The sequence below is a fragment of the Triturus cristatus genome, chromosome 12, assembly GCF_964204655.1.
Source record: "Triturus cristatus chromosome 12, aTriCri1.1, whole genome shotgun sequence".
NCBI lineage: Eukaryota > Metazoa > Chordata > Amphibia > Caudata > Salamandridae > Triturus > Triturus cristatus.
Genome location: NC_140595.1, coordinates 728,848,391 through 728,875,191, shown reverse-complemented (window position 1 = coordinate 728,875,191; position 26,801 = coordinate 728,848,391).

Genomic DNA, 26,801 nt, shown 5'->3' with positions numbered 1-26,801 from the left:
CTGAAAAACAAAAGGAATGTGTTGGCTAGAAAGGTAGAATTGAAATGTACAATAACCTGAATATCTAGTTGGCTTTACAGCGATAAACTTGAATAGAAAAATGTGAAATCAATGGGTCATAGAGGGAGGTAATAGCTGAACCAAGTGGGGAATGAAGGCACTTAGAAGCCACTAGGTAGCCTAATGAAGCACTATGATAAGAGGGAAGGCACTTTCAGCTGTGCCTGCACGTTGTCTACTTTATTTCTGAGCAGCAATGTGCAGTCAGGGAGGGGGGTCTTTCTTATTTAAAATTTCTGCTGTCCCAAGACAAAGGTCGAAGGTAAGGGGCTATCAGGCCTTCTTTGGTTCGAGTGTCCTGGCTGGGAGCTAAGTGGAGCAAGTGGCACCACAGGAAGTGGCATCAAAAGCCCATGACCTCACAGAAAGTGACATCACATGAGGTGACATCAGATCTTAATACCTCAGACCTATGTTTAGCAGTTCTATCACAAGTACATTTGAGCGCATTATGAGATTTAACAAGTGAGATTTTGCATTGGTGTTGTGAGAAAAAAACACAACCCGAAAAAATATGGGCCTCAGCTTATGAATTTATGTTTTTTTGAAACTCTGCTACAAAGAAATTGGCAGCAAAGGGAAATGTGGCAGTACATCTATTCTGCTTAATTGGTTACAATCTCTACATTTTAAATACTGTATGAGGTTAAGGAACCTGCTGCAGAGATCTTTGTGTGCCAGTAAACCACTGGGAATAATAATAGTAAGATAACTCTGGAGGTTAACGCATTTGCTGGAGGCATCTGTGTTTTGTCTAGCCTACATTTTAATCAAAGTAGCAATAGAAGCTTAATGTGTCTTCTGCAAAGCACACTATGAAACATGCAGATGACACATGTTTATTTTATGTAGCTAGGTAACTGGGTTAGTGCTTTTGACACAAATACCTTTGTTACTTGCAGTTCATACATTTTAATCCTTCTAATATAGCACAATAAGCTATGAACGGCATGTGACTCCTATACCTTATAACCCTCACTGTATCACATAACACAGCCTGTACATTGATTTACACACCTATGATTTATTGTCAATGTATAATGCTTACGCATGGTGTAAAGCGCTCAGACACCCTGCATTAGGATGGGTAGCACTGCAAAAGAAAAAAAATAGTAGTATGTTGTGACGCAACATTACTTGATAAGTCACCCAGGTAAATTTAGTCCTCCACTTTAACATCAGTGTTTCCAATTAAGCAATGCATCTCCTACTGTGTTCCACTGCAACATGACAATGATTCCTACAAATAGCATGCTCAACTTACCCTTTAAACCTCGTTTCTGCATAGATCACCGGTGCAGTTATTTGCCCCAGTTACCAATAACACGATGCTTTCTAATAGAACACTTGTGCAATGCTGTGCTACACAGAAAACTAGCACAATACTCCAGAATCGATCAAGTATAAAAACTGCACACAATAAAGTATGATTAATGCTGCCAGGCAACTATTTAATCACTTTCTCCAACGTAACCCATAAAAAGAAAGTTCATGACTGGATAGCAAACCAGCACCTACATGACCATGGCACATGAAACCAGCCTCTTCAGAGGTCCGAGAATTTCTTCCAGGCCCAGATTTTAATTAGCTTTTTGCTACGTGTAGTTTACTTTTTCCATTACAGACAATGGACTAAATGTACCACAACACTAAGCAATAAAACTTAGCGGACAAGCTACTTACACCCATCATGGCACAGTCAGTTTGAACCCCTTATCTTTTTATTTGGTTACTTACACATCTTTTTAAGTTTATGAGAAACTACTTTCTCTATGGTTGACCACAATTTCTCCAAGTTTGACTATGAATTTCATTGGGGTAAGATAACTTTCTGTATCAATTCAGCTATCATGGTTTCAGTAAAAAATAAAAATTAAAAAAAATAAAAAGTTTACGAAAAGGCCATCCTTTACCATTATTTTCAGTTTCAAACCTTTCTTTAGTACTCGGTCTTGAAAACTGAATTCATACAAACAGAGGCAAATAAGTACAGCGGGCGGCAATTTCCTAAAATGCTGTCCAAAAGAAACAGCACCCAACACGTTTGCGACACTGAATTGCCTGCAACAAAAAAATGTCATAATCAAAGTAATTTTATTTGTCCCAGGTACAACTTTTGTCTCTTTTCGAACTTTAACAGCTGTAATGTAAAACTTCTTTTTCCACCCTTGCTTTTCTTTGACACATTTCAAGTGGCAAAGAGGCATTTTATGTGGGCCCACAGCCCGCATGCAGAGTGTGTTGTGCCTCTTTCCAATTGCAATGAGTCTGAGAATATAAATGACTTTGCAAAAAATGAATACATTATGCAATTTTGTGCTGTGGGTCATCCAATGCCCCAAAAACGTGCCACTTTAAATGTAATCTTTAAATGCAGATATGCTAGAAGCTGGGACTGAAGCAGTAAGGCACAGATCACTGCAGAAACAATAGAGATCTAAAGAGGTCTGCATCTCCATATGTGGGGGGATGGGGGTCGCAGAAATGGAGACGGTAAATAAATTATGCGTTTGCAGAGATATAAAAGTGCATTCAGAAAATAGGCGCCTCGTGCAAAAATGCGTGGATAAGTGTTTGTACAAAGCCAGAGGGTAGATAGCAGGAAATTAGCACAAAGGCAGGAGATGGGTATCTGACCATGGAGGGCAAGTGCATTCACAAGTAGGTAAAGGGGCAGCACACAGGTGCAGATAGGCTTCTGATAGGCACTGATTTACAAATCCAGGCAGTGGGTGGGAGTCAACGGCAGATAAAAGAAAGGGGATGGGTGTCTGATCAGGGAATAGGTACAGGAGAACGGGCGCGGGAGAAACCAAGATTAATAGGTAACCGAAACAAATGCACACACATACGGACTGGAAGATGGAACATACCCATCTCCCTGTGACCAATCCCCTGGTGACATACACCAGTTCTACTACCAAAATAACCTACAACCACCTTCCACCAACAAGCAACACATCTCTCAACAACCTGAAAAGCAGTGAGTAAGAGAAGGCAGGAACGTATGAATCTGGACAGTGTTGTTGGAAACTGCGGTCACCATTTTTCTATTCTTTAAAGCCAAAGCGTAGGGCCTTTCACCCACGCTGAAGTTGCTGATGGACTTGGGGTCGTCATCGTCCAAGTTCTGCCAGATTCTAACATCGCCGTCGCTCCCAAAGGTGGCAATGCAGCTCCCCGAGTCATCAAAGCAGACGTCGGTATGGCCCTCTGTGTGTCTGTACCTCATAGGCAGTTTTGTTGAAGGCATCTTCTTTCAGAAGTCTGACAGACATGGGTGAAGACTGAAGAGCTGGCAACGATATTATCGCCTTTAAGTGCTTCGTCCGAGGTGGCGATATGAACCCGGTGTTGTGGGCAGCAAAAAGATCAAAGCCGTCACATTGCCATTACGAAGAAAGGACAGGCAAGGTAAGTGGTTAGTCCGGGCAAGTAAGTGCCCAGCCTTGATGAGGCGGTGATACGGATCGCGCTGTGGAAATGCGTTCGACTGCTAAGTGTACAGTTAGCAGCGGCTCTCGTGCAGACTGACCTGGTAAGGTTTTAGAGTGGATCGCCTGCCAAACCCAGAACTGGTGAAACTTAAAATTCCACTGGGAGCCCTTGCCCCTAGTGACGAGCGGCTGGTACCATCACCACATAGGCTGATAATTCCAATATATCTCCAGGCGAAGGACCAGGTCCGGCTGCACAATTTTGTTGAATGCTGGCGGGAGATGGAATGGTGCAAACAGAAGATTTTGCGGGTTCCAGTGTTTAGATTGTGAACTTCAAAGAAGGAGGCCACGGATTGGCTGCGATTTTGACTGGAAGCCGCGCTTGTAGTCGGCCATTTTTGGATGGTGTCCATAATGAGCGCTGTAAATGGAGTTATTTAGGCTTCTTGAAAACCCTGCACACAGTGGCGGACATTTTGAAAAGGGAACATTTACCATTCAGTTCCAGTCAAAATCTGGCAAATTTCGTAGAATCTTAGGGGTACGATGGCCAGCATGAGATTTTGACGTTTCACTTTCTGTCCAATTACTATGTCAAAGAAGCCGGAATTAGCTGGGCTATCTATTTTTTGGGCTGCTGTGGGTGCCGATGCGCATGGTGTCGTCCTGTGGGGTGGGGGGGGTCTGCCGGCAATTTAAACAAAGCGCAACGTCATGGCTCGACAAGCATTTGAAGGCACGAACTGGGAGGGAGGCGGCCGGCGAGCGAGAAGGCATCGGACTGCGGGAGGGAGGGTGGGGAGGCATAATGAGAACAAGGGAAAGCGTGCGGGCGACATATCATGAAGGGAGGGGAGAGCGAGAAGGCATCGGACTGCGAGAAGGAGGGTGGGGAGGCACGGAAAAAAGTAGTCTGTGAGTAAAGGGGCCAATAGCTGTGGAAGGACATAAATGAAGACATGTCCATCATAAGGAGGGACTAACAAGCCTACAACCAATCGGAAGCAAGCATTTGAGACACAAGCCAATGAAAATAATGGGCGGGGAGTGGGCAGAGCTTCCACGAAGCTTCCAAGCTACAGTGTGTACTGCATGTCTCAACGAGACAGCGCAAGCGCTGCCTAGGCGAGACCTAAAAAAACATGTACATGCATTATTGGAAGTCTGTTATTTGGTTCCACACCAAACCACTCTAATTCTTCTCTATTTACAGGGTCTACCTGTCATATAATGTGTGGTCTTTACAAACCCATTTATTATTTGCTGTAATGGTGCTTACATCATAAAATCTTTGAAAAATGTAGCTTCTTCTGCTTCGTTCACCGGATTTTTAATGGCGGCCACTTTAGACTGTCTGAACCAGCGATGAAATTGCGAGTGGCCATCCGTCTTTGCTTTGTAACCCACACTGTTACATGTATAGCAAGGTACGTTTATAAGAGCGCAGCATTGCCAGCAGAGCCCGGGAACAGGAAGCGACACCCATTCCTTTACACAACCACGACAGGGTCCCTAAACTCTTGGCATATTGTCAGAAAACAGCTGATGCTGTTGAGAAATCTGATTATGATGCCTGCAGACATCACCAGCTGAGACCTCTCGCCCATGGCCCATCTTTGCAGATTCTGGCTGCTGGAAAAGTCTGTACTTGAGCAGGGAACCGAAGACAAGTGAAGCCAAACTGCTTGGAGCCCAAGCACTGTCAAATACAGATTTTAAAACTAAACTTACAGAACTATTGTTATAGGGTGTTCTAAGTGAAACACATCAGTCCAGCTTTGGATTTATTTTGCAGAAGTATGTCTGTACCTTGGCACAGACTTACCAAACGAGATGGGTAAAATACTATTTATGCTGTCGGTATGCATTGTTAGTGTAGAAGAACCTACCCGGAAGGCAGTGGAACCAGTACAGGTAATACTGTCTATGTATAATTTAAGGGGTACCTTGTATCTAAGAGCGAAAGTGAACGATTACTACATCTTGTTTTTTTCTTTAAAAAGGCAAGTCTTTCGCTCTCTATTAAATTGGAGCAGGGTGTAGTTCCAGGTTCTCCGTGCAATAACACTGCAGTGTTAGTATTGCAACTTTTGGGGTGTGCAATTTAGAATCCAAACCCACATTAAGAGAGACAATATAAAGCTATCTGTAACACAGTTGCATTTCAGAGGTGGTGGTGGTGGTAGGCTGGTTAAGTTGGTGTTAGCTGCTGTGGTGGTTAGGGTGGGGGTGATAGAGTGGTTGTGGTTAGCATGGAGGTGGTTACTGTGGTGGCTAGGGTGGTTGTGTTTATGGTCTTGTGGTGATGGTGGTTAGGGTGGTGGTGTGTAGATATGGGTTGTGGTGGGTAGTGGTGGCTGAGTGGTGGTGCTAGGGTCGTGGTAGGATGGTTAAGCTGGTGGTGGTGGTAAGGGTGGGAGTAGTTGTGGTGGTTATACTGGTATTTAAGGTGGTAGTAGGATAATGGTGGGGTTGGTGGTAGTGGCTGTGATGATGAAGGTGGTTGGGGTTATGATGGTGGTTTTGGTAGTGATGGTGGGTAGGGTGGTGGTGGTAAGATGGTGCGTGTGGTGGCAGGCTGGTTAGGGTGGTGGTAGTTGCTGTAGTGGTTAGGGTGGTGGTGGTAATTGTAGTTGCTAGAGTGGTTATGGTTAGGATCTTGTGGTGGTGGTAGTAATGGTGGTGGTGGGTAGGGTGGTGGTCAGTACAGTGGTGGTGGTTAGGGTGGTAGTGTTTGGAGTGGTGGGTACGGTGGTGGTATGTAGGTGGTAGCTTGGGTGGCAGTAGGGTGGTGAAGGTAGTTAGGATGGTGGCTAGGGTAGTGGTTGTTAGGTTGGTGACTAGGGTGATGGTGGTGCTTAGGAAGATGTGATTAGGGTGTTGGTGGTCATGATGGAGCTTAGGGTGGTGGTGGTTAGAGTACTGGTGGTGGTTAGGGTAGCGATAGTGGTGGTAGGGTGGGGAGTTGTGGTGGGGTGATGGTAGTAGGGTGGTGGGTGTGGTGGTGGTTAGGGTGGTGGTGGTTAGAGTGGTGGTTAGAATGGTGTTAGGGTGGTGGTGGGGTGGTAGTGGTTAGGATGGTGGTGGTTAACATGGTGGTTGTTGTAGTTAGAGTAGGGAGAAAGGTGGGAGGTAGAGTGGTGGTGGTGTTAGGGTAGTAGTAGGGGTAGTGGTAGCTGGGTGGTGGGCTAAGGTCATAGTAGGCTGGTTAAGGTGGTGGTGGTCAGGGTGGTGGTAGTTTTGGTGGTGGTGGTTAGGGTGGTGGTGATGATTAGGGTGGTGGTTTAGGTGGTGGAAGGGTGATGATGATGATGATGGGGAGGATTTATATAGAATGAACTGTTGCGGGGTGACTTAAAATCAAGAAAAAAGACAATACTCGTCTTGTAAAATCAAGGAAAAAGACAATACTCCTCATGGCAAGGCAAACACAGCTTTATACTGCTCGCAGCAGGGAGATTAGTGATCTCCACACAGTTAAACAGCTGGTCTCAATTTGCTGCTTCACAGGCAGCTACTTATATACCAAAATGTACAATGCTTCTTCAAAGAGGTCAAATAATGAGATACTTGGCATTTATTCATTGGTAAGAGAAAACATTCTGTCACCCATGTTCCTAACTTTATGACTTCTCTCTGCACATTCCTGATTGTACACTTCGATTCCACACAATTTAGGCCTTCAAGCTCTGGAATATTTTCTTCTAAGGAGTGACAAAGATGACAGTTTGATAATCTTTTTACTGGAGTTGATGCATTTCACCCTATATCACAGTTATTTTACATGAGATAATCAACTTTTTACTCAACTGAATGGCAGTTCAATGGGCAACTGCGCAGCTTCTGCGTATGCAAATTTTTTCATGCACTACTTTGAATTAAAACACATCCTTTCCCAAAACATCTGGATTGACAATACCATTACATTTCTACGATATATAGATCACATATTCCTAATTTGAAAAAGGCCCAGAAAATGATTTACTAGGAGCAATTCATGCGTTGAGCAACATAGATGACCGTATTCAATTCACGCATACCATGGATAAATACAAGATTGCCTTTCTATATGTAGAAATTAAGATTGTGGAGCATAAATTTATCACATCGGTGTACACTAAAAGCACAGACAGAAACAATTTTCTTTATTTCTCAAGTTTCCATCAAATGAGTTTGAAGCAACATTTACCATACTCACAATTGCGTAGAATTAGAAGAATATCATCCACTGAGGAATTGTACCAGGTAAACAAAGACAAGCTATTGACTAAATTCAAACAACGAGCATATCCTGAAGTGATTCGGCAACAAGCTAGCGATGGAGCTAACAAAAAAAACAGGCATGAATTACTAAATGTTAAAAAGAATTTAGAAATACATCAAGAACCGAGTGTATTTGTGTCAAAATACTCGACTAAAAATCAAAAAATCGAACAGACAATCAAACAATATTGGCCAATTCTACAGGCAGAAACGGATTTCAACAGCATTTTTGAACAGAGACCAAAATTCGCATACCAACGCACAGTTAATTTACAACAATTATTGAAGCGAAAAAACACAGACTTGAAAGATACATATAAGGGCACCATCCCATGTTTGAACTGTCGAAATTGCAATAACATTATAAAAGGTACCATCTTGAGACATCCAACACAGGGCACTCCTATTAATTTACATGTAACGGCAACTTGTGATTCCAGCTTTGTAGACTATTTACTAAAATGCCCATGTGGACTCACATATGTGGGGAAAACTGAACGAAAAATTAACACCCGTCTAACGGAGCACAAAAGCAATATAAGACTAAACAATCCCAAATCGGTTATTGCAACACATTTTAATGAACATAAACATAATATCAGCCAACTCCGCTTTCTAATCTTGGAGCAAATTCAACCTAAAAAAGGAAGCGTCAATAGAAAATTCCTACTTCAACGAGAATTGTTCTGGATTTATAAATTGGATTCTTTACACCCAAAGGGCTTGAATAACCGTGTGGAATTTAGTTGTTATCTATAACAAAGTGTATTGTTCTTGTACCTGCATAATTCCGTATCATAGTAGTGCTAACATGTACACCACATGAAACTCATGGAATCATGTAACAGATATGTTCTGCTTTCATTTTTTCTAAATGCTTTATTTAATTCATAATTGCATTCACTATGTCATTAACATGTATTTTTCACAGGACGTCTGTTTTATTGATAATTTATCGTATTTTTTGCTTGTAAATTTTATTGATTTTGTTGTAGGGCGTTCTCTTTGAATGCAGCACCAAAGTTCACTTTATGGCCCTTCCTTTGTTTTCACGTTATGGCTTCACGAACACTATTTATTCACTTCCGGGTTGGCTTTCTTTTATTTCCGGGATACTGAAGACCGAGCATTGTACGCGGCATGTAGATTATAGTTTGTCGGGAGACACAGCTATGGTTATTCGAACCGTTACTATTTATTTTAAGTCACGCGCTTTTGCTGGCTAGTATTGAATCACCGGCACTACTAATACAACGTTGGTATTAATTTGGGCGGTTCTAAGCGCGATACGCTCTGGCGTTTCTTTCAGGGTCGCACTCGAGTTACTAAACAATACCCATTTAGTTTGGCATTACGTTCTTCGCAATGGTTCTTTAGTGTTACTTTATGACACGTGGGCACGCAACTACTATCGGAGGGGACTGCATGAAACATTATTCAATTTCATTTAAACTGTGAATAACACACGGAGATATTTTACCCAAACTGCGGACATTAAAAGGTCAGGTATGCCATTTCTTTGAGGCAACCTGATACGAAAGCAATATACTGGATGATATTTGAACGTCCCAATTTTGGAATAGTTTACTAACCACATGTTTAACACACATTTTTGTTTCGATAATGCTTTCAGGCAGTTATTTCTTATTTGATCCAACGAATTTTAGCTCTGAGGTTACTAAGAGCCCGCATTTTCGTTTACAGGAAAAAAACCCTGAAGAAGGGCCAGTCCCGAAATGCTTCGGGGATTAACACCCCTGTGATCTTATAACAGCGTACTTCATGAATGATCTGAAATACGAGTGTTGAAACTGAACATTTGATTTAACAAATCTTTTCACGAAACTGGAATAAACAGTCACCCATGAACATTAAGAATTTTTGATTACGTTTATTGGAAGGCGAACCTGTTTCGCAGTGGAGTGCTTTATGGGATGTTCCTTCCAGTGGCGAAGGACTTTATGTTCATTTATATTTACACCTCTTTGATCAGGAGGCGGTACCCCACAGCACCCGAAGTGTTTTAAATAATTGAGTAATCTTGTTACCTCGATTACACACTGGAGTGCGACCGACACAACAATTTATATTAACAGTGAGCATGGGACCTAGGCCTACCTTTCCCACTTGGGTGGCAAAAGAAAAAAAAAATAGAATCAAGATATTCCTTCACTAATAGCTCGAAGACAACACACACACAGAAAACATTCCATGCACCAGAACACAGCCAGGGCATGAAACACACAGGATACTACATAGGTGTGCAGGTAGTCACAATGTGGGTGACACCCGCAAACTGTGGGTGAGTTGACAGGTATGCCAACATTTGGAACCAGAAAACGGAAAGCTTTTGAAAAACATAAATAGAGCAGATTTATATTCCCCAGTGACTTACAGAGAAGTGAGTCCATTTTAGGTGAGAAATGCTAAATGAATGCCTCCTGCCTGACTCCGATATGTCGCAATGTATGAGTCTCCATCTTGGCCAATCTTGGTGCCTCCCTTGACTTGTGCAGAGTCTTGCGCCATGGTATGGATCATCCATTCTCTGTTAAAATATTGGGCTTGATATCCCCAAAGCTCACTTGTGGACTCTTTGACTTCAGTTTCACTGCTGCATGTGAAGGCGGCTGTGCATATTATTGCAAATGGCGCTGAAAATACCATGGCGGTGTGTTCTGGCGTATTACACTGCAGCGCTTCGAGAACATGGACGCCATTTTGATGGAGGCGATCAGAGGTAGCAGCAGCTTCCCATGATTGTTCCTTGCTACTGCTCTTGCAAGCAGTGCAAAGCATAGAAGGCAAGCACTGCAGTCATGAGCACTCTTTGTTTTCTATTGCTCCAGGCAGAGATTTAATTTGGCTTTCAGTACAGTAAATACTCTCAGCAAGGCACACTCTTCTGAATAAAGAATGAATGTTCCTATTTTGGCACATTTTAAAAACCCGGATACTTCCGCCGGTTATTTACTATAAAAATGGTAAGTTTGATTAAGACCCCAGGCTATACACCATGTGTTTTCAATACTTATTAGAGCCACAGGCCTTCTTATACAACATATCAGTATGCATTTATGTTTAATTTGGGTGACCTTGTTCACACAACGTGTTGCTACTCTTCCTTAGTGTGACTCTGTGAACGGTGATGAGTGGGGACACTTCACCTCTTTCTCTTGCACGAGAGATGGTGCCTTACAAAGGATCATACCATAATATGTGTCTCGACTGAGAATATTTTGAGCCAATAGCAAAGTCCATATTTCACAACACTGCTTGTGGAGCATCTGAATTTATAAAGGGGACATCATCAGTGCTGTTTTTAAGCTTTTTTGTGATGCTCTGGGTTGCCAGTAAGATGTTCAGGAGTGCAGAGTTTGCTATGGATGTTTTCAGTTCCAAGTGTTGTTCTGTGTTTGTGGTGTCAGCACAGCCTCCTTTTGAAAGGAACACATCGGTTTTCACTCAATAGAAATGTAGAATTAAAAAGCAGCACCCTGGTTAGGATAAAGGTCAGAAGCCTCAAACAGAAGGAATATATCACACATGCACTGGGACATGCGACCCTGTGAAATGCCCGCACGTGCCCTTGAGGGCCACTGTGTGCATGGGCTGCAGGTGGCAAGGGATCCGCTGCTTGCGTCACATGGATTGTGTTCAATGAAAGAAGCAGAGGTTTAGGCTGTAAGCGTCACAACATTGCACTCTGTCAGCAGCAGACTCAGACACCTGTGCCCTAGAGCCCGGGGTGGGCTGTAAGCGTCACAACATTGTACTCTGTCAGCAGCAGACTCAGACACCTGTGCCCTAGAGCCCGGGGTGGGCTGTAAGCGTCACAACATTGTACTCTGTCAGGAGCAGACTCAGACACCTGTGCCCTAGAGCCCGGTGTGGGCTGTAAGCGTCACAACATTGTACTCTGTCAGCAGCAGACTCAGACACCTGTGCCCTAGAGCCCGGGGTGGGCTGTAAGCGTCACAACATTGTACTCTGTCAGCAGCACACTCAGACACCTGTGCCCTAGAGCCCGGGGTGGGCTGTAAGCGTCACAACATTGTACTCTGTCAGCACCAGACTCGGACACCTGTGCCCTAGAGCCCGGGGTGGGCTGTAAGCGTCACAACATTGTACTCTGTCAGCAGCAGACTCGGACACCTGTGCCCTAGAGCCCATGACAGACTCGGACACCTGTGCCCTAGAGCCCGGGGTGGGCTGTAAGCGTCACAGCATTGTACTCTGTCAGCAGCAGACTCAGACACCTGTGCCCTAGAGCCCGGGGTGGGCTGTAAGCGTCACAACATTGTACTCTGTCAGCAGCAGACTCAGACACCTGTGCCCTAGAGCCCGGGGTGGGCTGTAAGCATCACAACATTGTACTCTGTCAGCAGCAGACTCAGACACCTGTGCCCTAGAGCCCGGTGTGGGCTGTAAGCGTCACAACATTGTACTCTGTTAGCAGCAGACTCAGACACCTGTGCCCTAGAGCCCGGGGTGGGCTGTAAGCGTCACAACATTGTACTCTGTCAGGAGCAGACTCAGACACCTGTGCCCTAGAGCCCGGTGTGGGCTGTAAGCGTCACAACATTGTACTCTGTCAGCAGCAGACTCAGACACCTGTGCCCTAGAGCCCGGGGTGGGCTGTAAGCGTCACAACATTGTACTCTGTCAGCAGCACACTCAGACACCTGTGCCCTAGAGCCCGGGGTGGGCTGTAAGCGTCACAACATTGTACTCTGTCAGCACCAGACTCGGACACCTGTGCCCTAGAGCCCGGGGTGGGCTGTAAGCGTCACAACATTGTACTCTGTCAGCAGCAGACTCGGACACCTGTGCCCTAGAGCCCATGACAGACTCAGACACCTGTGCCCTAGAGCCCGGGGTGGGCTGTAAGCGTCACAAGATTGCACTCTGTCAGCAGCACACTCAGACACCTGTGCCCTAGAGCCCGGGGTGGGCTGTAAGCGTCACAACATTGTACTCTGTCAGCAGCAGACTCGGACACCTGTGCCCTAGAGCCCGGGGTGGGCTGTAAGCGTCACAACATTGTACTCTGTCAGCAGCAGACTTGGACACCTATGCCCTAGAGCCCGGGGTGGGCTGTAAGCGTCACAGCATTGTACTCTGTCAGCAGCACACTCAGACACCTGTGCCCTAGAGCCCGGGGCGGGCTGTAAGCGTCACAGCATTGTACTCTGTCAGCAGCAGACTCAGACACATGTGCCCTAGAGCCCGGGGTGGGCTGTAAGCGTCACAGCATTGTACTCTGTCAGCAGCAGACTCAGACACCTGTGCCCTAGAGCCCGGTGTGGGCTGTAAGCGTCACAACATTGTACTCTGTCAGCAGCAGACTCAGACACCTGTGCTCTAGAGCCCGGGGTGGGCTGTAAGCGTCACAACATTGTACTCTGTCAGCAACAGACTCGGACACCTGTGCCCTAGAGCCCGGGGTGGGCTGTAAGCGTCACAGCATTGTACTCTGTCAGCAGCACACTCAGACACCTGTGCCCTAGAGCCCGGGGTGGGCTGTAAGCGTCACAGCATTGTACTCTGTCAGCAGCAGACTCAGACACCTGTGCCCTAGAGCCCGGGGTGGGCTGTAAGCGTCACAACATTGTACTCTGTCAGCAGCAGACTCGGACACCTGTGCCCTAGAGCCCTTGACAGACTCAGACACCTGTGCCCTAGAGCCCGGGGTGGACTGTAAGCGTCACAACATTGCACTCTGTCAGCAGCAGACTCAGACATCTGTGCCCTAGAGCTCGGTGTGGGCTGTAAGCGTCACAACATTGTACTCTGTCAGCAGCAGACTCAGACACCTGTGCCCTAGAGCCCGGGGTGGGCTGTAAGCGTCACAGCATTGTACTCTGTCAGCAGCAGACTCAGACACCTGTGCCCTAGAGCCCGGGGTGGGCTGTAAGCGTCACAGCATTGTACTCTGTCAGCAGCAGACTCAGACACCTGTGCCCTAGAGCCCGGTGTGGGCTGTAAGCGTCACAACATTGTACTCTGTCAGCAGGACACTTAGACACCTGTGCCCTAGAGCCCGGGTTGGGCTGTAAGCGTCACAAGATTGTGCTCTGCCAGCAGCAGACTCAGACACCTGTGCCCTAGAGCCCTTGACAGACTCAGACACCTGTGCCCTAGAGCCCGGGGTGGGCTGTAAGCGTCACAACATTGTACTCTGTCAGCAGCAGACTCAGACACCTGTGCCCTAGAGCCCGGGGTGGGCTGTAAGCGTCACAGCATTGTACTCTGTCAGCAGCAGACTCAGACACCTGTGCCCTAGAGCCCGGGGTGGGCTGTAAGCGTCACAGCATTGTACTCTGTCAGCAGCAGACTCAGACACCTGTGCCCTAGAGCCCGGGGTGGACTTTGGTCGCCAAGAGCGTTGCAGGCACTGCTAGTCTTGCAACATCAAGTTTGCAAAGTGCATTTTGTTTTGATTACAACAAAGATTGCCAACATGGCTGAATTGTGCCCGGTGATACCGCTTCTGCTTTGATGCATTTGTTCGTATAGACAGGTCCTTAAACTATTTGGGTTTTGTTGCAGAATTTAAGGAAAATCGCCACATGTTTGACACAGAACTGCAGGAATCTCCCCACAATTCGGTAAACAAGTTGTGATTTCGACTGATTGTTGTCCCCTTACAGTTTGCACTGTTTTCGAAATTGAATTCTGAGAGCAGAGAGGACAATATTGTGTGTGTCTTTGTTTATGGCTGGATTACTTACCAATAATCTGCAATACACTGGAGCCAAACTTCAGAGTTTTTCTTAGGTGCGAGAGATAATTTGCATATAGATGCGTCACCTGAATTCATTTCACACACCCCTTCACATAGATGTCTTCACGAGAAGCCACACCTGTAAAAGGGTAAAAATGTAAAAAAAAAATACATGGAAAATGAATAGACACCAAAACTTTGCTAAAGTGAGAACACCAAGAATGCTGCACTGAACAGATAATATGAGCAGGTGTTCCCTTGGACATCTGGCACCGCTGGCAGCCTGGCACTGCTCCCGCCCACATCTGAGGGCTGGGCCCAACAGCTCTTCTACCCTTGTCTCTAGACCCAGTTCGGTCTGTCTGCTGTGTCCTTACCTCGCATTCAAGTTGGTGGTTCACAGACTACTGTACCTTGTAAGCTACAAGGGGAGGGTTTGTCAAACCCTAGCAGGATATGCTGGAAAGTCATACCCTTGGGGCTCACTTCCTTGAGAAGAATCACACTGAGGAGGACATTCATCTGGGGGAGACCTTCATACTTTAGTCAATAAGGCTGAATGTCGTTGAATTTTTAAGTGTTAGTGCATTATTGATGGACCTAGCACCACTGAAGAATGTAATACTGTAAGATATTGGGTTATCGGATGTGAGGCCCTCGCAGGTAACAGGTTTGCAGCCGTCTTCTCATTGGTAACCAAACACCACACTGTAGCGCTTGACTCTCTCAGGGTAGCAAAGCAGAGCAGTTCAAGGGCTACTCAGGGGATGTGGTGTGGGCTAGTAATCTCCTTTCACTAGCACATAATAACAACACTCAATAAATGATTGTCCAGTCAGTGCTTTTTTCTGAAAAAGCAAAAGTACATTTATCGCACTCACTAATAAATATTTTGCATTCGTTAACAAATATAAGGTAGATGGGAATACCTGGGGTGACATTAACCCCCAAATCACCCCCTCATACCAGACAGAACATAACAATATAAGGAGGTGTCATGTTAAATGAAGCCGGCCCTTTTGGCTTTGTCAAAACATCCCCTCATCATTAAAACAGTAAACACAGGTTAACATGCTCCCTTAGATCAATGAAATCTATAACCATGTTAAATGCATTCATTATCAATAAAGCATCGCAATGTTCATCAACAAAATTGTCAAAAAAGCTTTTGTAATCAAACCAACATTAAACATGTTACAGTCTTCCTAATTCCACTTCAGTCCCCATCACGCAGCCACAGGACCAACCACTAGGCGTCTCTTCACTCCAGAGCTAATAAACAAGCCCCAGCTCCGGAAGGCTTAAAGATGTTGATACATGCCCCTGGGTCACGCATCCTGTAACCTGGGAGACAAAGGGTGAAGCCATTAAAATCATACATGGGAGTACTGCTGTGCACCCTGCAGCTCCTCACACCACCATGAAGTACGTTGGTGGTACCCCTATCCGTCCTTGGGACGTCACAAGGTGAGAAACAGTATCAAAAGAAGCAGTTGCAGGGGATTAAGTGGCACTCCCGCTGAAGCAGCCAAGTTAGCGGCCTGGCACCACGCTTTATTTACACGCCACACTTTTTATTTACATTTTTGCCTCTTTTAAACAGGCACTCAGTGGTGTCCAGTCCTACCTGGGACACCCACATATAGTCTGGGCCACTGGGGACCCCAGTGGGAGCCCAAGGGACCCGCTGGCTCCCTGCATTCAGCAGGACCTGGCCTTGCATGTGTGCTCCTCCAGCCCGTGCTGTCCCTGGAGGGGAGCCAAGAGAGTATTCCTGCCACCAGGCCACCAGGGGGGAGTTCTTGGAGCAGGGTGCGCCTGCCCCTGCACTTGGCCGTCTTTGAGGTCACGAGCATGGGGTCCTAGAACCCTGCTCTTCAGTCGCCGGGCTGCCATGTAGCCGACATTCCTTTTGCGTCTGGCCCTGGTGGATGGGCTCTCCTGGGCCAAAAGAGCCCCATGCATGCCCCTTTCCCCAATATTAAATTAATTAAAGTTGTGCCAACCCCTGGGCACTGGCCCACCAAGGGGGTGTTTAATCAACATTCATTGGAGCGCCACGTGCTCGCTTTCACTGGAAAGGTTACAATCTTTAAAGATGCATAACACGGGCCCACTTAGATTGATCTTGGGCTCATTTTACTCCTGGTAGTGAGCTCTAGCCTCAAGAAGCATTTTCAACACTTCTCCTGGTCTCTAAAGGTCTGCAAGTTGAGGGGAGCTGGTTTTACTGGCTCCCTGCACCTGTCTTCTCCTCTCCTGGCGCTCCTCTCCTGCTGGTGGGTGCTTCTTGTGCAGCCCCTCCACTAGCAGGCAGCAGAGCACCCTCCTGCCCACACTCCCAAGCCCAGAACCTCCTGGCTGTCTTTCAGGGCATTTGGGGTGGCAGCGGAGTGCAGACTTACCACCACCTGGTCCTCAAGTGGCATGAGGGAGTCAATGCCACTGGCCCTAGAGAGATCCATCTAGTCCCGGGGGTCAGCTGCAAGCAAAGTCCATGAGGGAGGGGCATTAGGTGACTTCTACTTCCAGCTGTCTCAGGAGAAAGGGACCTCCTGCTTTGATGTGGTTCCGAGCAAAGGGAAAAGGCTAATTACAGCACAAAAAGACCCCCTGGCAACCTCAAACTTTCAATTTTAGTTCATCTATACATAAAGTGTATGGCCCGAGAGTGTAAACCATAATTCTTATGTTTTTTATTGTCAATCAATAGAACTTCAACATAATATCCTTACTTCACAATTGACAGTCAATATCCTGGACATCATTATTGCAAGTCACAAAAATACAGACATCCATCTGCTAAAACACCATTCATGTTCACTTGCATATCAAAACTCATAATTTTTACACACCAATATCCAAATGCTAAAACCTTTTTTTTACATCCACAGTTACTTCCTACTAGGTCTTATACATTTTTTATTATATATTCAATCATTTCTTTTCACGTTGACACAATCTTCAATGATTCAATCAAGGTTTGAAAGACACAGTTAATACATCATCTGCTAATCATTCTTTTCCTTTTTCACACGAGCTGTGGCTTATGTTAACTAACTGCATAACCTCATCCAGTTTAAACAATAACTCAGAACCGCTTGCTCCCTTCCACGGTTCCTCTCGCTGCCCTATGCACTTTTTGCTGCACACCTCACTAATGATGTACAGGAAATTACCTGTCAATTGTGAAGTATTTATATTAGTTTTCTATTGAGAGAAAATGAAAACAAATATCATAATTATGGATTACACTCTCTGGCCCATACATTTGTATGTATAGATGCATATATGTGTGAACTAAAATTGAAAGTTTGAGGTTGCCCGGGGATCTTTTTTTGCTATTCTACTTCCAGCTGGCCATGATTCTGGTTTTGGTGCCGCCTAGGATTAGAGTCTTGCTCTCGGTCTCTTCCTTGTGCAGGGTTTTATAAGTGTGGGTGGCAGCGGCGGGTCCTCCGCTAAGGGGGAGGAGCATCGCCCCACTGCTTTGCGAGCAGTTTTAATAGGAAAACTAAAATGATAATAACTACCATTATTATAATTTTAGTTTTCCTTCCTGCTTAGGTGCAGGGCTAGGCGGATGGGGCTGGGCTGGTTGGAGCAGGGGCCAGGGGGAGGAGTGTTAGGCACACTCTAAAGTGCGCAGGACGGTTTGGCCAGCCCTCCTGGGCCGGACAAACAGTCGTACACACTTTGCATTTTCCCCACCAGGCTGCATTACACAGCCTGGTAGTGAACATGCACAGCCTCCTTGTCCCCATCTGAGCGCAGAACCACGGCACTCAGACCATTCACAATGCTGCATTGCAGAGTTGTGATTAGCCAGGGGATTCTAAAAGGCCGTGTGCTTCCTGTTGCGGTGCGGAGAAGACGTTGGAGGAGAGGCAGCAGCCGGAGGCACCCAGGTAAGTCACATTAGTTTATTGTTTATTCCCTGCTCCCCCCTCACCTCACCGCCCCCGTTTAGTAGCAGCCGCTACTGGTGGGTGACAAGTTGTGGATGCCAGGCAGCTCTGTCCAATCCTAGGATACTACATCATCCTTCTACCTCTGTCCCATCCCTTTAGCACAACATCTAGAACATTCCAGTATGGCAGAACCCTTCTTCCCCGGGTCAGAGCTTCTCTGCCCACCCAGTGGTGTGGCTATGATAATGGGCAAACCCTCCCTTGCAGTCACTCCAAACCAGTTCTGCGGCAGCACCCCTCCTGTTGGTTTTGGGGCCAAATTGTTAAGAAGTCAAAAGGGAGGAAGGCCTAGGGTTGAGCTAAATCTGACAGTGCCAGTGGCATCCTTTGAAGCTCAGTAATGGGCAATGGGCTGGGTATTCTCCCTAGGCCATACTGATCAAGGAGGAAAAGTACCTTCCCGCACCCAAGCCCTTTGTCCACTGTCTGGGGGAAATCCACATCTTACCACAGGGGAGTTATCCAGCTGTCAGGTGGCAGATAAAAGCTTAAAGCTATAGGCAAAAAATGTGCAACTTTTAAAAAATGTCTTTCGCTCGACTGGTAGACAAATTTCGATATCACCATTAAATTGAATTTTGAATGACAATTAAATTCCCCAGCTGCTACCGATCCAAATTTAGCATTGAACAAATTCAACAAGGTAGACAAAAGTTCTACCATGGAAGCAGCCACTCTTGCTACAGTGAAAATTGCTTTTGGGGATATTTCACTGGAAGGCCATGTTTAACATTAATTTCTACATATCCAACTTTTAAATATCAAAGACCCTGCCTCTATAGGCAATGAGGCCTGCCTAGGGATGACTTATTAATATTTAAAAAGGAAGGCATAGGCCTGTCAAAAGGGGTTATTTTGACAGGTTGAATTTGCACTTTATATCTGCCACAGGCATGTAACCTTTGAGCAACTACCAGGTTGTGCACAACAGTAGTCTCTTATGCGCAGCACGCACACGTGTGAACGCAGATGTGCACATGTTCACATGTAACCAGCCCAGTACCCCTTATCTTAGCTGTATCACAGTGGCCTTATCTTAAAAGACAGACTCTGATGGTAAACATTTGCAGTCCAATTACCATGAGTGAGTCAGGTAAGAGTAAGGTAAAGGTAAAGGTGCAAAAAACAGGTGATCAAAAGAAAAAAAAATCTTGGTGGACTAAATGGACGGAACTCATTTGCAACAAATATCATTACATAAAAATGGCCATCCCCCTTACAGCATCCTCCCCTTCCTTCTTCATATTCTGTTCGAACAAACCTTATAGAGCTATATTTGAATTCTTTGTTCTGTAAACTCTATGCTATTGATTTCATTTGATAGGCTCTTCATAGAAATTAATCTATGCGGGACCAATGGAACACTTGTAACAATTGTTATACTTTCTTTTAAGTGTTATGACCTTGTTTCCTAAGACCATCAAACGAACATGTATTTTCAGAAATTGTTTATCAAATGCTGTGCAACACACCTGGAATGTCTGTGATATTTGTGAATGTTTAATGGAATTGAGTTGCAGAACTCATCTCTGTTCAAGACTAAATAACGGACAGTATTATTTCTGAATAAGGATGTACACTGTTAGTAATGCTGCAGAGACATTTTTTCCAGCACCCATATCTTAATTTTGGCACCGGAAAATACAACTTCTGCCTCCCGATGCACAGCCTATATATTCAAGTTCAGGGACAGCCATATGCAGCAGCCAGCCGGTGCTTCGGCTATCCATGGGTAAAAACAATTGTGTAGGAGAAACCTGACACCTGCCAGACCCTTAGCACAGTCCCATCAACAGTTTACTAGGCACTCTTAACATTGGTTGCCTAAGAACCACTGGACATTGACAAAGAGGTCTAGCAGCCTCAGCAATGGTACCATTTTGACCAAGCTATTCTACAGACAGGGGAGGCATTTCTAGACATTTACTGAGGATTCATACACAATAGAGAGGCAACATTACACAAGGATATGAGTAAGGTCAATATGAGGCATATACAACAAGAACGGATGAACAGAGAGGTCCTTACATTGATTCTTTGAATCTTTATTCAAAATCTTCTGTAAAGAATACTGATGTGCGCAGCCAACACGTTTCACCCAGTTATAGGCTTCCTCAGGGCTGCAAACATATATAAACATACCTCACATTACAAACTTGTACACAAAACATATATTCACTATATACAGTAGCACAACACAAACTAATATAATAAGACACTTGTGTGATAGGAAAATAAATTTCCAGACAACATATGTGACCACATATATATTTATACATTAAAAGTTTTTGTCCATTTTGTATGTTTGTTAAATAAAATATTTTCTTTAATGGCATATTTGGCAACAAGCCATCTGAGGTGGGCAACAGTTACTTCAAAATAATAAGGAATAACACGCATGGTAGTATGGCAAATAGGTCCCCTGGCTGACAATACTTGCACATTTGCTGGGGATTCTGCTGCCACCATGGCTCTGCTGATGCTAACCTCTGTGACAGCCTATGTCATGTGGTAAACTTGCATGTCCAGGAAACGAAAAGTAGGAAACTCCCACTTTGGTGGGGGAACATACAAAATTGATTGTTCATTAAGACTCCTGATTCATTGGCAGAAGTACTTAGGTGTGTGAACATCGACCCGAAGATCGAGATAACATCTTGTACATCAATTATGACTTCCTGTATCCCCAGCCTATCGTGAAACCGGTTTGCCAAATGATCCTGAAAAGTAGAGTAGGATTTCTGCCTGGGTATGGCCCAGCGTGCCACCAGTTTTCATGGTGCGGTTATCATATTATGGGATATGTAAGAATGGGTGAGCAGAGCTAGAAACCAACCTGCTTTCTGAGCACTGCCTGGCAACGTAAGCCCAATAATAAAGGAAATGCAATCTTCTGTTTAACAGAGACACAAGTTATCTTTTTGTAACATTATCCATTCCATGACTGGATGAATAAACACTGACTTCTTGAGAACCAAAATTCTCCCGCGAGCGTCTCCAATTTCAAGAGAAGTATTTATTAGTTACCCAATAATGTTGTAATGCAGATGCCTCAGATACCAATAACGAGTCTCCAGTTTATCCCTTATTAATCTGAAAATAAACTTGGATAGCATTACTGACCAAGGCAGCATCTGTGAGAGCCTCAGTTTGTAGTCACCAGCTAGAATGCCCCACAGAAGAGACTGGATTAGGGGATTATGGCTGGCCGTGGGTATAACAAGATGTTCTGTGTCCAGGCTGAGGCCTCATATACGCGATGAGTAGAAGAAAATGTGTCTCGTATGGAGATTGTGCATGGGAGAAAAGAACATGTGCTTGTGAGACGTGTCACTGTCCATGCATCCAGCCTGTGACCAGATTCCTCAATGCTCCAAAAAGTTTGGCGGCTGATGTCTCCATTAGAGGCAAAAGCGATCAATCTGAATGCATATCCATCACACAATTAAAATCACCCAAGTCAGCATCAGAACATGTGGTAAGGCTGACAACAATTGGAGAAGAAATTAAAAGACTCAAGCATGATGTGTGTTCAGTGCATGCAGTCCCAGTACTTTTAAAGGGTCCCATCTCATCCATCCAGCTCTTGATTAGTACAAATCTCCCTCTGCATCTAAATGTTCTTCAGTACCTTAAAAGGGGCATTAGGCTTAATTGCAATTAATACAACCTTGCAGTAAAGCGAATAAGGCTAGTAGCACACCTGAACTCCCTCCCACCCCACTTCAGTCCTGCACCCTCTGCACTAGTCACGTTTTTCACATGATTTAACAAAGTGTGCTTTCTGTCTCCTAAAGAAAGTATTTAACTTGTATCCCTTTTTTTTACCAGAGTATTAATAACATACAACGCAGAGGGTGCTACATAATTCAGAACCTATTTTGCAACAAAAAGCAACACATTGAAACTATGATACTAATGACTTGCGTATTGAAATCCATCCCATACAGCTAACCAACACATAACCCCATAGATATCTATATCTTTTCAAAAGTCTATCCAAATTCATTTGTTTTTTTTAATTATAAATATATTTTACCTACTAAAGCCACAAAGTGATATCTGGGTACCTGGTACTGCTCCATTGCTGGGGAATCAATATGTTTAGAAAAACAAATGTATTACTAGTTTCCTTACTGAACCCAATCATAATCAGTACAGACTTATGATTTAGTAATTCAAATTCAAGAATACTTTATTTAGACTATGAAGTCTGTCAAAGTGCCTAAAATTACAAATACAATCAGAGTAATAGCTATTATCAAAATATTTATTAGGTCTCCATAGTTTAACAGTCAATTCATAATTCATCCTCAGTATTCCTCACTGATAAAATAGTTTAAAAAACATTTGAATAGAAAGCTAATGACTTAATAAAAGTGCATTTGGTTAAAAAGAGAAGCATTACTCTCTGTCCATTTGAAGCTAATTATTTTAAGACTACTAATATTCACTGATCCTCCCCTTCTTCATTTTGGGGTTCTGAATTTACTTTTAGTCGCTTCTCCACACACGCCAACATTTTTACCAGTTTTGTGATCACTTGCGGCTGCTCATTGTTCAATAGGAAACTGACGGCAGATGATAATGTCCGTGTCCCCTCCTTAATCCATAGACACTTAAGCAACCTTCTGCGGTCTACCAATGGTATAGGGCTTATACAGAGCAAACGGGTTTTTGACTCCTGAGATAGATTACATAGTCGGCACATTTTCGACTCTGGTTTATCTGCCCATGGTGGAGACAGATCTAAGGACGCAAAAGAGCCCATCCGAAGCTACAGAAATTTCTTCTTATGATAGGAGGAAAATGTTTCATTAATATATGTTTGTGGGCCTTTTCTGTCATAGCTACCGACAAACAGGTAAGCAGGTTTTCTTTTAGCAAATGCTCTTTGATCAGATTTGCGTGATATCATTTTTATGTTTCTGTTCAGGGCTCTTTTAAAGTGTAAATGAGGTAATTTTAAGTCCCATAGCTCCCTTGATTGAGTTTGCACCAGGGCTTCGTCTAGGGCTTGCGACCAGGCTTTTGTGTGATTTGTGTTGTCGAGACCCACAACTTCCTGCCAAATTAGATGTTTTAATGATCCTTGCACAGCATATCTTGTAGAATGCAGGTATTTTATTAAGCCAGCCCTTTGTACAAGCAGTTGATCCTGTAGTGTAAAATTCCAACCTACTTTGAGCTGGTGAGGGGTTGCCTGGCAGTTGAAATAAAGACCTAAACACTGTGCTCTGTGCCCTATTTAAAAAGGTCCCCAGTTTTCCCGGTAGGCCTCTGATCCGTATGACAGTGTTGGCACTAATTTAGCAGAGACAATTTTGAACAGTACCTCAAAAGAGAACTTATTTGTGCCCTTGTATATTGTTCGGAAAGCACCTTGCAGCAAGGCTAATTTTGGTTTTAGTGAGTTCAAGTGAAGTAAATGACCTCCTTTGTTGTCCAGCCAGCAGCCCAGATATATATATTGGTTCACGGTGGTCAGGCGGTGGTTGCCATTGATGTTATTTTCTCTTTTTCCGACCAAAGATAACTATGTTTGGTTTTTCATAGTTAATCTGCATATCATTTGCCAGGCAATGAGTGGCTAAGGCTTCTAACAGTCTTTGAAGCCCCACCGGCGTCTGACTGAGCAGGACTTCATCATCCGCGTACAGCAGAGAAGAGATTTGTTGATTCGCCAGTTTGGGAGCGTGACTATTAAATTGATTTAATGCAGGAACCAAATCACACATGCACAGATTAAAAAGGGTGGGTGCTAATAAGCACGCCTGTTTGACCCTTTGTCCTATGTTAATTTTTTCCGAAACTGCCATGCATCCTCCTAGTTTCACTCGCGCCCACATGTTGGAATAGAGCAGTATAATGCCTTGCAACAAAGGTTCTGGGATTTTCCAAGCTGTAAGTTTATTCCTCAGTAGGTGACGGGTGACACGGTCAAAAGCTTTACTGTAGTCAATAAAGGAACAAAATAGCTCTTCCTTTTTCTGAATGTGTCGGGTGGCAAGCATCCTTATAACTTAGTAGTAATCCTGTGGTTCGTGAAACTATGTATGATACCACATCTCAAAGAGGGTGTGTTACAGGACGTGTCATAAACATGGGTACCTGACCTGCCCCTTGGACAGTGTGTAACCGAGTCAGTATGTCATTTGTTCTTTGTCGCTGGTGTATTATACAAATTTACCAATTCTACTTACTGAGGGGCCCATAATGATAGTTCAAGTCAATATTTGCTGAGGGATCTCTATTCCCAGGAATTTCCACCACCTTTGCACCCATATAAGAGACTGATCATCTCCTGCCTCCAGAGAGTTATAGTAATAGTCTTATCTATCCTTTGTGGGTTATGTTCGATCAAGCTTACACATAATTTTGTTAGGTATTCGGGACCAATGTCTTTAAATTTTTCGTTTAACAGTGACTAGATCTGTAAACATTCAGAAAATCGAATTCTTATGAGCAGTTGCTAACTCCTCGTTAATTTCCTTCAAATGTTTTTAAAATGCCACTGTTGAATAGATGACAAAATAATGACATTTTGTCCCAGGGACCTGGTGTGAGTTCTGGAGAGATCCTTAATTCAGGGGTTTTAGATCTGGACTGTCCCAGTCAACTACTAAGGTGCTTTGAGCAAGAACCCCTGGTTGAATACTCAAGCGCTCGGTTCTGCCTCTGCCTCTCCCTCCTCTCACCTTTGCTCCTTTCAAAGTGAAATTCAGTCTGATAATCCTTTTAACTAGTCCCTTAAAAGCTGGCTCATTTTTAGAATCGGCAACCACATCGGAACACTTAAAAGGGGATAGTTATGGCCAACTCTCAAGAGGTATTGCATCTTTTTCAGGTCACCTGCTGGCTAAGCCCCCCACTCTTTCCTTAACCAGCCTGGGATGCCCTTGAGTTCTGGCAGCTCCTCCTATGCCTTCCTGAAACCGAGGCCAGTCGAGATGAAACAACACGGCCAGCATAGCCAGTGTCTGGATTGTTATTATGTTGTTTCCATTTAAGCTCGAGCCTAAACAGTTACAAGGCAGCCAATCCTCGGCCGATCCATACCTGTGTAACAAAGTATCTTTAACCCAAAGGTAACCGGAAGGAAAAAGAAGAAAAGCAAGGCGGGAGCCCCGCTTACTGTGGCCAGGTCTACTGGTCCTCTACTGCTGTGTAGACCTGCATGGGCGTGAGTGAGTCCCGCTGTCCGCACAAGCACGCTTCAAGCGGGGCTTAATTAGCAAAAATGGAGTTCTGTTACTGGACCTTTATGCTTTGTCTGGTGCTTGGTCTCAGCTGTGTCCTCCGCTAGAGCCTCCCTCGTCCTGTGTCTGCAGTCTCAGCAGCCTACAGCCACTTTGTCACAGCGTCTCATCTCCTTCTCAGGCAGGTTGAGGAGGCTGTATGCCACCGTGCAAGCACAGGCCTCTCTGCAGTGCCTCGCGCACTGGTCATCAGGCTACCAGCAAGCTCACTACTATCCACCTCAGGACCGTGCTCACCCTCTGGCTCCCTCGCTTTGTGCTTCAGGCCACGGTTCTAGCTGAGAAGCAGCTCCAGACCTTGGCCAGGTCAGGCATGAATGCAGATCACTGCCAAGGTGAAAAGTGCACAGGGTTACAGGCCAGACATCCCTGAGCTGGTCGACACTGTGGGAGGTGGGCGGGAAACCGCCACTACAACGCGGCCGTTTCCACGCATACACTTAACCACGCATGCTTTACAACGCATGCGTGGTTACCACGTATGACCTTTACCACGCATTCCTTTACTACGAGATGCGTAGTAAAGGAATGTGAGTTAAAGGTAAAAATAAAAAAGGGGAGTTGGAGGGGTGTCTCCCAACCCCCCAAAAAAACATGGAATTCAAAAAGGGAACTGGGAGGGGGCCCTCACCCCCCCCCCTCCCCCAAAAAAGAAAATGTTTACCTGATCAACTCTCTTCTGTGCTTCTGCGGGCGAGGATCATCAATAACGTAATTGCGTAAATTGCGTACGTGCGTCTACCTACTGAATTATCAAAAAATAGAAAAAGGACAAAAGAAAACAGAGAAAGAAAAAGAAATCCGTCCATAGAAAGAAAAGACAAGCATTTGCAATGCAATAGGTCTCGTATTTATGAGAGTTTGAGCTATTGGCATTGTAAAATTACAATGCCTTTTATTTATGTTTTGGTTTTAAAACAAATAAAAGGCATTGTCATTTACAATGTCAGTAGCATAAACTCGCATAAAAGCAGTGTGTGGAGTGCAGCAGTGTTCGGCGTGCAGCAGTGTGCGGCGTGCAGCAGTGTGCGGCGTGCAGCAGTGTGAGGCGTGCAGCAGTGTGAGGCGTGCAGCAGTGTGC